We start from the raw sequence: 9355 nt of genomic DNA on the forward strand, positions 1-9355 counted from the left end.
ACATTCATTTATATGTATCTTGGATACATTTGTAGACTGGAGTTTGAGAGCAAAAACACCTTTTATTAGGAATTAGCTAAAGAAGAAAAACTAATCTAATATTATTGGAGTTCTCTTAGCTAATGAACGGACAGTTTAAGAAGTAATCAAGCTTATCCAATATTTTTTTTTTAAAAACATTTAGAAAACCCAAAATTTAAAAACCCAAAAGCAACCTCAGTAACCTCTGAAACAAAAGTTGAAATTCGACAGTATGAGTGTCCTCAGTGATCTTTGGATTATGCACAGGCACTGAAAGTCATGCATCATTACCGTAACCCACGTGTCACATGTGGCCTGCACTTTGTGTCACTGTGTGACCTCCCATGAGGGCAATGAGCAGAAAAAACCCTTTGCAGTAGAAGGAGTGCAAGTTCGACCAAACTGGTTTGTCACCTTACTCCTATAGAAGTTGACCTTATTGTGAAGATCAGGTTAATGCAACTAGTATCAGTACATATCAGTACATTTGGGTAACATGTGGTACATGTTGTAGAAATATGTTTAGTATTTTATATAAAAATATATACAAATTTGTACCAAAAATTGAGAAATTAGATGCATATGCATATATTTCAGAAACACCCCCAAGAAACCTTTAAATAACTTTTGCGAGGCAATGTATAAATTACGTCAGGAAAGTATTATTTTTCCCACAAACTTGTATGTTTTTTATTTGTTCTTTTTAGTGATCGACCAAACCCAAGTAAAGAATAATGGTGAAGTGAAAGAAAGGAATATAAGGACTTCACTTATTTATTTTTTTTAACAAATAAAAGTCTGAAAAGTTTGGCATGCATCAACCTCCTTTACTGTATTACCCCTAAACAATTTCTAGTGCAACCAATTTCTTTCAGGAGTCACCCTCGTTATTGAATAGACCCAAATTACATGCAATGCAATCTCAGTATAAATGCAGCTGTTCTGCAAAGACCTTTGTGGCTATAAGTAATCCTGTTGACAGTTTGCCATAAGCTATGTAAGGGGCATAGAAGATGCTGTGGTCAGATAAGAAAAGAAAAGAACAACAAAATGCCAAACAAAATGTGATGAAAAACTAACATTGCACATTATCCTGACTACACTACGCCCACTTTAAAACACATCGATAGCTTGGGGGGGCGCCTTTCTTCATCAGGCACAGAGAAGCTGACCAGAGCTGATCGGAAGATGGATGGCATTAAACACAGAACAATACTGGAGGAAAAACTGTTAGGAGGCAACAAGAGACTGTGGTGGAGAGACATCATCCAACAGGACAGCAATTCTAAACATTCAGACAGAAATACAACGGATTTTCTAGCACAGTCATGTATTAGAAAAGCCTAGTCCAAATCCAGAACTACATTAAACTGAATTTGTTTGGCAAGTTCTTAAAATAGCTGTTTGCAGATGATTGCTTTACCTGAGTTAACTTCAGCTATTTTGCAAAGGTGAATTGATCAAATTTAAGTTTATCAATTCGCGGTGGTGGAAGATACATACCCTTCCAGAAAAACGCTGGATTGAGTCCACAACTTTATGCCATAATCACCCATATGAATACCTAATTGTTTTGTTTTTTATTGCATTGTAATGTATTGTACTTTCACATTAAATCTCAATAAACAGAGAAGTTTGTCACTGTAATGTAACAAAACGTTCAACGGCCATAAACTCTTTTGGAAGACACTGTTTGTGTCTCAACTCTTTGGCTATAGAACTCTTCCAAGATGGGCCTCATTGATGAATTGTTGTTCAACAACAACGAAACAACTATTTGTTTTTATGATAAGTGGCTCTCGTGTCAGTGTGGGAAAGAGCAATGGGACAGATATTAAAGTTGTGTAGGCGAGACACAGAGATATGGAGACTGATACATACAGAGAGAGACAAAGGGAAGTGGGAGAGTAGTCCAAGAGAGAATGATTGATTGATGTGGTCAGTGAGGCGTCACTGATCTCCACAGGAGAGCCCACCTCCTACCCCGGAAAGAGGATGTGGATGGGCCCATGTGAAAAAAAGGAGCAATGAAGAAAACAACACATTAACGGAAACATCATTATGTTATGGATTTATCCATACTTTCATGTGGGAATTGGAAATACATGGTTCTACTTATACAATACTAACATAAAATATTGTGACTGTGGAACAAAATGAGATATGTTTGAATATTAAAAATAAATAAATAAATAAAATAAAAATTATATATATATAGCAAAGTATGCAGTTTCATGAACTACTGTAAAATGACAACTTTTTGTAATTCTACTACAGGATTGCTGTAATTTTATTATGATAAAAATGTGATAAAATCACAGTAGCCATGTTATATAATTATTGTGCTATTTTAAAGAAATTACAGTAACACTAATCAAATTACAGTAAAATAGTAATAGAAAGTACAGCAACCCTGCAATAAAATCACAGTAAAAATGTAATAGAATTACAGTAAGGCTACTGTAAAAAAAAATTACAGTAAGGTTACTGTAAAGTTACTGTAATTTCTTTACCGTAAAAATTACAGTAACTGGCTGGCAACCCTGCTGCCAGTAAGTTACTGTAAATTCTACAGTGACTTTTTTACAGTGTGGGTACAGCTTATGGGGAACTATGGGCCCTATAAGAATAAGTGCTGTTTTTTGGATATAAATGCAGTTACTAAAATGAATGGAAGTTAATACAAAGTCCTAATATGGGTAGAAATACAAACTTGTGTGTATGTGGGTGGGTAGGTGGGTGTATGTGATTTTATTCAGCTGTCATGCGTCACTGAATCAAGTTTTTGTTCCCATTTATGTCTTTTTCTATAAACTCATGTGTCAGTCTTAGTCACCATCTCTCAATTGCTTGCGTTTCAGTGCCCAGAAAGGCTTTCCACAGCTCCATTGTGATTTGCCTTTTTGTCAGGTCTGTAGCTAAATGAACGGACCAGTGAAGAAATGGATGATGAGGATCATAAAAAGACTATGTCTAATAAGGAAGCTCAGGAAACAGATGTGGGCGTGTACGTGAGCATGACCAGAAGTATGTGTCACTTAAGAGATCCAGACAGGTGAGATGAGTTGGTGCCCCACTGGTGTCTGTGCTCTCTGTTCTGAGTGAGAGCAGGAGGGAGGCTGTAAGCGATACCCTTGTCTGTTCCCTACTTGCCCCACTCGGAGGCCGCTCCACCCAGGCCAGCCCAGGAGAGAGTGGGGGTCCCCTGGGAACTGGACAGGAGCGGTAAAGGGAGGGGGGCGTAGCGCAATACGAAGGCCAGGCTTTCAGCCTTTCTGAAAAGAAGCGGAATCAAATACAAGCAAAATCTCCCTCAATATACTGTATCCTTCACCTGAGTAGGGCAACTAGATGAAAGGAGAGCTGTGAGGGCAACTGTACAATGGGCCCAGGAAGGACAAGAGAGGGGATCAGAGAAGAAAGCAGAGATGCAGTTAACCATAACCACCTCTTCATGTTAACTGCATATTTATAATAGTGACTGCAGATATCAGTGGCTGGTACTCATTTCACGTTTCAATTTTTTTTTTTTAATCTTTCATACAACTTCTGTGAAACTGAGGTTAGTTTTGTAACTTGGTGTTGTAGATGGACTTCCTTAAATTGGCTGGGAGCCATTTTGAAAAGTGGCCATTTCTCTGTATGTGCTGCAAGACCAATGTTGTATAATAAATTAAGTAAATTATTTTATTTTGCACCAATAATAAAATGTAAGGTTTGTGTTTTTTAGATACAAAAAAGGTAGCCCAGTTCTGAGCACTACTTAACTTGCTTTACTGATCAAGATTAATCCCTTCTGATTGAAAATATAGTGCTGTCTGATTCTGGAGGCATGAACATCCAGCTCGATCATGAATGATGCTACACTATTAAGACTACAGGAAATCTTAATAGATTTGCATGCACTGTAAGCAACCATCCCCATGAGGAGTAGTGCCACAACATCTTTTCCAACAATAAAATGTCTTAAACATTAATGCTCTGACTTTTATTGTTCAATTTATGTGGCTAACACACCTTTGTTCACCATCTCAGCTGCCATCGCTAAACTATAACCATAGGTAGACTGCAATTCTAAAACAGCACAAAAACTCGATATCATTGTTCACAACTGGTCTTTCTGTTCGCCAACTGAATGAATGAAAGAAATGTATCTTTAGAAATCAAACTCAATGGGACAAAACTCAGATGGAGCATGTAGAGAGGAATTGAGCAGAATTGCTTAGGTCAAGTTAAATTAAACCTAAAAACATTGTTTAAACTTTTTTGGATTCATGTTAGGCTTTCAGATTTCTTTTGCAGGAAAATGGCCAAAACTAACGTCACATTGCCAAATAACCTAGTTTAATTGCAAAAGTTCTCCAAATACATTAGATTGTGGGGATGCCTGTTGATCACAACTTACTTTAGGCAGGGGAGCAACTACATACTTTCTGAGGCGTGCGAACATGTCATCGGCATCCCTCTCCCCACTATGACATAAACTTGTACAACTCATCTTTAATTAAAGTTTCAATAATAATAAATGTACATATATGTGGATAAATTGCTGCCTACAGGGCAATTAAAAAAGAATGGAACAAAAAACAGGGCAATATTTCATCATTTAATATATAAGTGAGCCAAAGAGCCACTTCTGTTAGTCTGTGTCTAGAACTGCCTACGGGCTGCAGGTCTGAGGCATTTTGTTAGCATGTTTTCTATCATTCTTATAGCTTGATAGGAAGCCTGATCCAAACTGTCCACCCACATTAATAAAATGGTGAAATAAGATTGACCACAAAACACTGTATTTATAAAAGATATTAACATTTTTCCTACACAATCCTAACGTTTTTAATGTTGAAAAATAAGTGGTTTCTCTTCACAATACTTATTAATTTATTTATTAATCTATTTGTATGATTTGTTCTTTAAATTGCCATTCATATTATTTTTCGGTCTCAGGAAATAACTGAGGGATGAAGAGACTGATGTCTGGTTCTTTAGGTTCTGACGGGTCTGCGGTTCCTCTCCTGACCCATTCTGTCTGATATCAAACAACCCACCGTGCGCCCTGAATATCGCCGACACATTTTTTTAAAATGCCCCTATTAAACTTCACTGTAATTGTTTAGCCTGGAATGTGTGTCTTCCCACTCGCGTCTGTATTTTTGCCAGAGGTTTTGTTTCTAAGGACGGTGTAGCATCGGGCAGACATTTTAAAAAGACGCGGGTTGATAGCGGCTCACCGCGGCTGCGTAGTGTCCGTCTCTAAGCAACCGTGACAACAGGGTCAGTACGTGGGGGTGGGGGAAGGGGTCCCATTTAGGTCCCGCAAAGACAATTTAGCTGACCTTTAATATTTCCCGTGTTTTGTTTTGGTCATTATTATTACAATAACTGTTGAGATGTGTGTGATAGGTGTGTCTATCAGACATTTATAGCAATACGGAATAAATCGCGTCCCGTATTGGTTCAACACAGGGCGGATACAACAACAACCACCTGTCATTTTAGGCTAGCTTAAGCTAACTTGAATATTTACAACTCTTCTTGATACACTGACATTACTTACCTACTGTCTTTCAACCACTTTGAAAAGCTTTTCTTCGTCTCTCCAGCATCTTTATCCCTCCCCCTCTTTTGTTTTTTTCTGTTTTGTGCCCCGGAGTTTTTTTTTCTGCCGCCCATCTTTAGCTCCCTGTTGTGGAGTGCATTACTACGGAGCCCTCTAGGGGACATGGGGAATTTTTTTTCTCCTAGGGGGCTCCGTACATTACTACAATTCAAATTTAAAAGAAAAAAAAAAAAATCAGGAACGCGTGCCCAAGCTACCTGTATGCGAGGGGAGAGCGGCTGGCAGGATGGGAAGGGCGTCTAATCAGTGCTGTTCCTCTGTTATTGATCATTTCATACACAAACAGTTGTTAAGTACATAAAATACTGACTAGAAAAAAAAAAATTCCCCACATCGTTTTTGCGCCCCCTCTAGTGCAGCGCCCCTATGCGTTGCATACAGTGCATACCCACTTTTTGCGCCACTGACTTTAGGGCAGGGTGCTCAATACGTCAACCGCGATGACCGGTCGATCGGAAGGTTTTGAGACGATCTCGGCAGTAAGGTGACAAACGCTGCTAAGACGCTGAGACCAGCACTTCCTCTTCTGACAGGCGTATCAAAATATTCACTAAGATCCTAAACGTTTGTAAGCTTCATTAAAGAATAATATTAAATAAATAAAAAAATCAGCAAAACGTGTTAAAATGAATCATTTCAGTAATTATTGTTCAACAAGGTGTTACGCAATTCAGTGCGTTTCGATTCCATTAACAAAACAAAAAAGGCGACTCAAAGACCGACTGACTAGCAGAGCAGGAGTTTAAATTAGCTACTCAGCCACAGCTGTGTTCATGTTTTCCACACCATCACAAATAGCTAACCAAAATACATTTTTGTTATTAGTAAATGTTCATTATAGCTATACCAGTAATTTACTTATTTTACCCAAACCAGTTTGGTTACAGGTTGAGAGAAGTAACTTGAAACTGGTTACTCAACAGTGATGCATGGCTTCGTATTCTTCCACAACCACTTGTTACTGTACACATGATTCTGGAAGCAGTCTAGGTTACAAGTGCAGACCATGACCGGTATCAAGTGAACAAGTTGATTTTTGAGTAGTGGAGTGCAACAAACAAACAACCATGTGTCTGAGAACATTCATGCTCATAAATCCACTGAAAAAATATACTACAGTTTCCCCCTCTTATCTGCTCCAAAACATCTCACACTTTAACCTATACTATATTATATATATATCTATATATAGATAGATATATAGATCTATCTATATATCTATCTATAGATAGATATATACACTGCCTGGCCAAAAAAAAGGTCGCCACCAAAAAATGGTCACACTCTCTAATATTTTGTTGGACCGCCTTTAGCTTTGATTACAGCCCGCATTCGCTGTGGCATTGTTTCAATAAGCTTCTGCAGTGTCACAAGATTTATTTCCATCCAGTGTTGCATTAATCTTTCACCAAGATCTTGTATTGATGATGGGAGAGTCTGACCACTGCGCAAAGCCTTCTCCAGCACATCCCAAAGATTCTCAATGGGGTTAAGGTCTGGACTCTGTGGTGGCCAATCCATGTGTGAAAAAGATGTCTCATGCTCCCTGAACCACTCTTTCACAATGTGAGCCCGATGAATCCTGGCATTGTCATCTTGGAATATGCCCGTTCCATTTGGGAAGACAAAATCCATTGATGGAATAACCTGGTCATTCAGTATATTCAGGTAGTCAGCTGACATTCTTTGGGCACACAATGTTGCTGAACCTAGACCTGACCAACTGCAGCAACCCCAGATCATAGCACTGCCCCCACAGGCTTGTACAGTAGGCACTAGGCATGATGGGTGCATCACTTCACCTGCCTCTCTTCTTACCCTGATGCGCCCATCACTCTGGAACAGGGTAAATCTGGACTCATCAGACCACATGACCCTCTTCCATTCCTCCAGAGTCCAATCTTTATGCTCCCTAGCAAACTGAAGCCTTTTTTTCTGGTTAGCCTTACTGATTAGAGGTTTTCTTACGGCTACACAGCTGTTCAATCCCAACCCCTTGAGTTCCCTTCGCATTGTGCGTGTGGAAATGCTTCTGCGTTCACAATTAAACATACTCCTGAGTTCTGCTGTTGTTTTTCTTCAATTTGATTTGACCAATCAGATTAAGTAATCACCGATCACGATCATTCAGGATTTTTTTCCGACCACATTTCTTCCTGGAAGACGATGGTTCCCCACCATCCTTCCAGTTTTTAAAGATGCGTTGGACAGTTCTTAACCCAATTCTAGTAGTTTCTGCAATCTCCTTAGATGTTTTCTCTGCTTGATGCATGCCAATTTGACCCTTCTTAAACAGACTAACGTCTTTTCCACGACCACAGGATGTGTCTTTTGCCATGGTTGTTTAAGAAATGAGGAGTTACTCATTGCATCAGCTGGGGTTAAATAACTTGTTGCCAGCTGAAAGATAATCGCCTATGCAGTACTTATCCAATAGGAGGCTTGTACCTATTTGCTTAGTTAAATCCAGGTGGCGACTTTTTTTTTGGCCAGGCAGTGTATATCTATCTATCTATCTATCTATCTATCTATCTATCTATCTATATATATATATATATATATATATATAAAATTTTCTTTTATATATATATGAAAGAAAAAAAACAGAAAATTGCCCAGAGCAAAATCACTTCCAATGCTTCCAGAGGTTTCTTTTTATGTGTGCACGGCTTGTCTGGGTGAACGTCTTTGCTCTGAATGACTGACTAGTCTGCAAGTTCTCTGCAATCTGAGCCCAAGGGAAGTCATAATGTGTCAAAGGGTGTCAAATCCTTGCAGATGAATTGTTTCCTGCCCTAATACAAGCCTCTGAAGTGTTTTCCTATTCTGGACAATGTAAGAAAATGTGATGAAACTAAAAGAAAAAGATAAACCCAGGAAATGGAAAATCAATCTACAAGTTGAGCATTTGAAAATAGAGAAGACAAAATTACAAGATGCTTAAAACAGTGGGTGGGACAGTAGTAAGTCAAATGTCACAAAATAATTCAGGAAATGTTTTAAAACATATCTATGATACATTCTTTTAAACACCTAAACGCACAAGCTTGAATTAAACAACCAATTAAAGCAGAATCACACATGCGAAAAGATACCTGCACAAGCATCAAAGCTTTACATTGTAAAACATGCAAATCTGCTATACACACTTCTTTTTCACACACACACTCAAACAGAAACTCACAAAAAGCCATGTAACTGATTCCACAGGAGCAATGAGGACTGTGGATAATTGGTAGCACTATTGTGCTGCCCTTCAATAGGATGGTTACCCAAGAAGCCTCATGTTCATGTTCATGTACATTTGCTTTGAAGGTGGTGGACACAAAGCGCTGAACCCTGCCCAGAACAAAGCCCTGGGAGACCCTGCTTCACCCATAGATGTCTTTCAGGAAACGGACTCCGCAGATAAATGATCTTCTTCCTTGTTACAGTGTGTATTCTTTGTGCAACTCTGTCGGTGTGTTTACGTGTAGGTGGAGACGAAAAAAGGGATGGGCAGTGTGTTATTTTGATCACAGGATGTGTTTTGTCAAAATAGTTTAACACGTCTTTTACGATGATGTAAAGCTCTTGGCTATGGAAGTCTTTCAAGAATAAAAGAACAAGGTTTGTGCCTGTGCAATATTTTTCTCTGTATTTGAATGATTACAAAGGAATGGTTATTTTTTCAGTATTAATTAAAACATAATTGCCTACATGTTGAATTTGTAT

Source organism: Xiphophorus hellerii, chromosome 12 (assembly GCF_003331165.1).
Source record: "Xiphophorus hellerii strain 12219 chromosome 12, Xiphophorus_hellerii-4.1, whole genome shotgun sequence".
Lineage (NCBI taxonomy): Eukaryota > Metazoa > Chordata > Actinopteri > Cyprinodontiformes > Poeciliidae > Xiphophorus > Xiphophorus hellerii.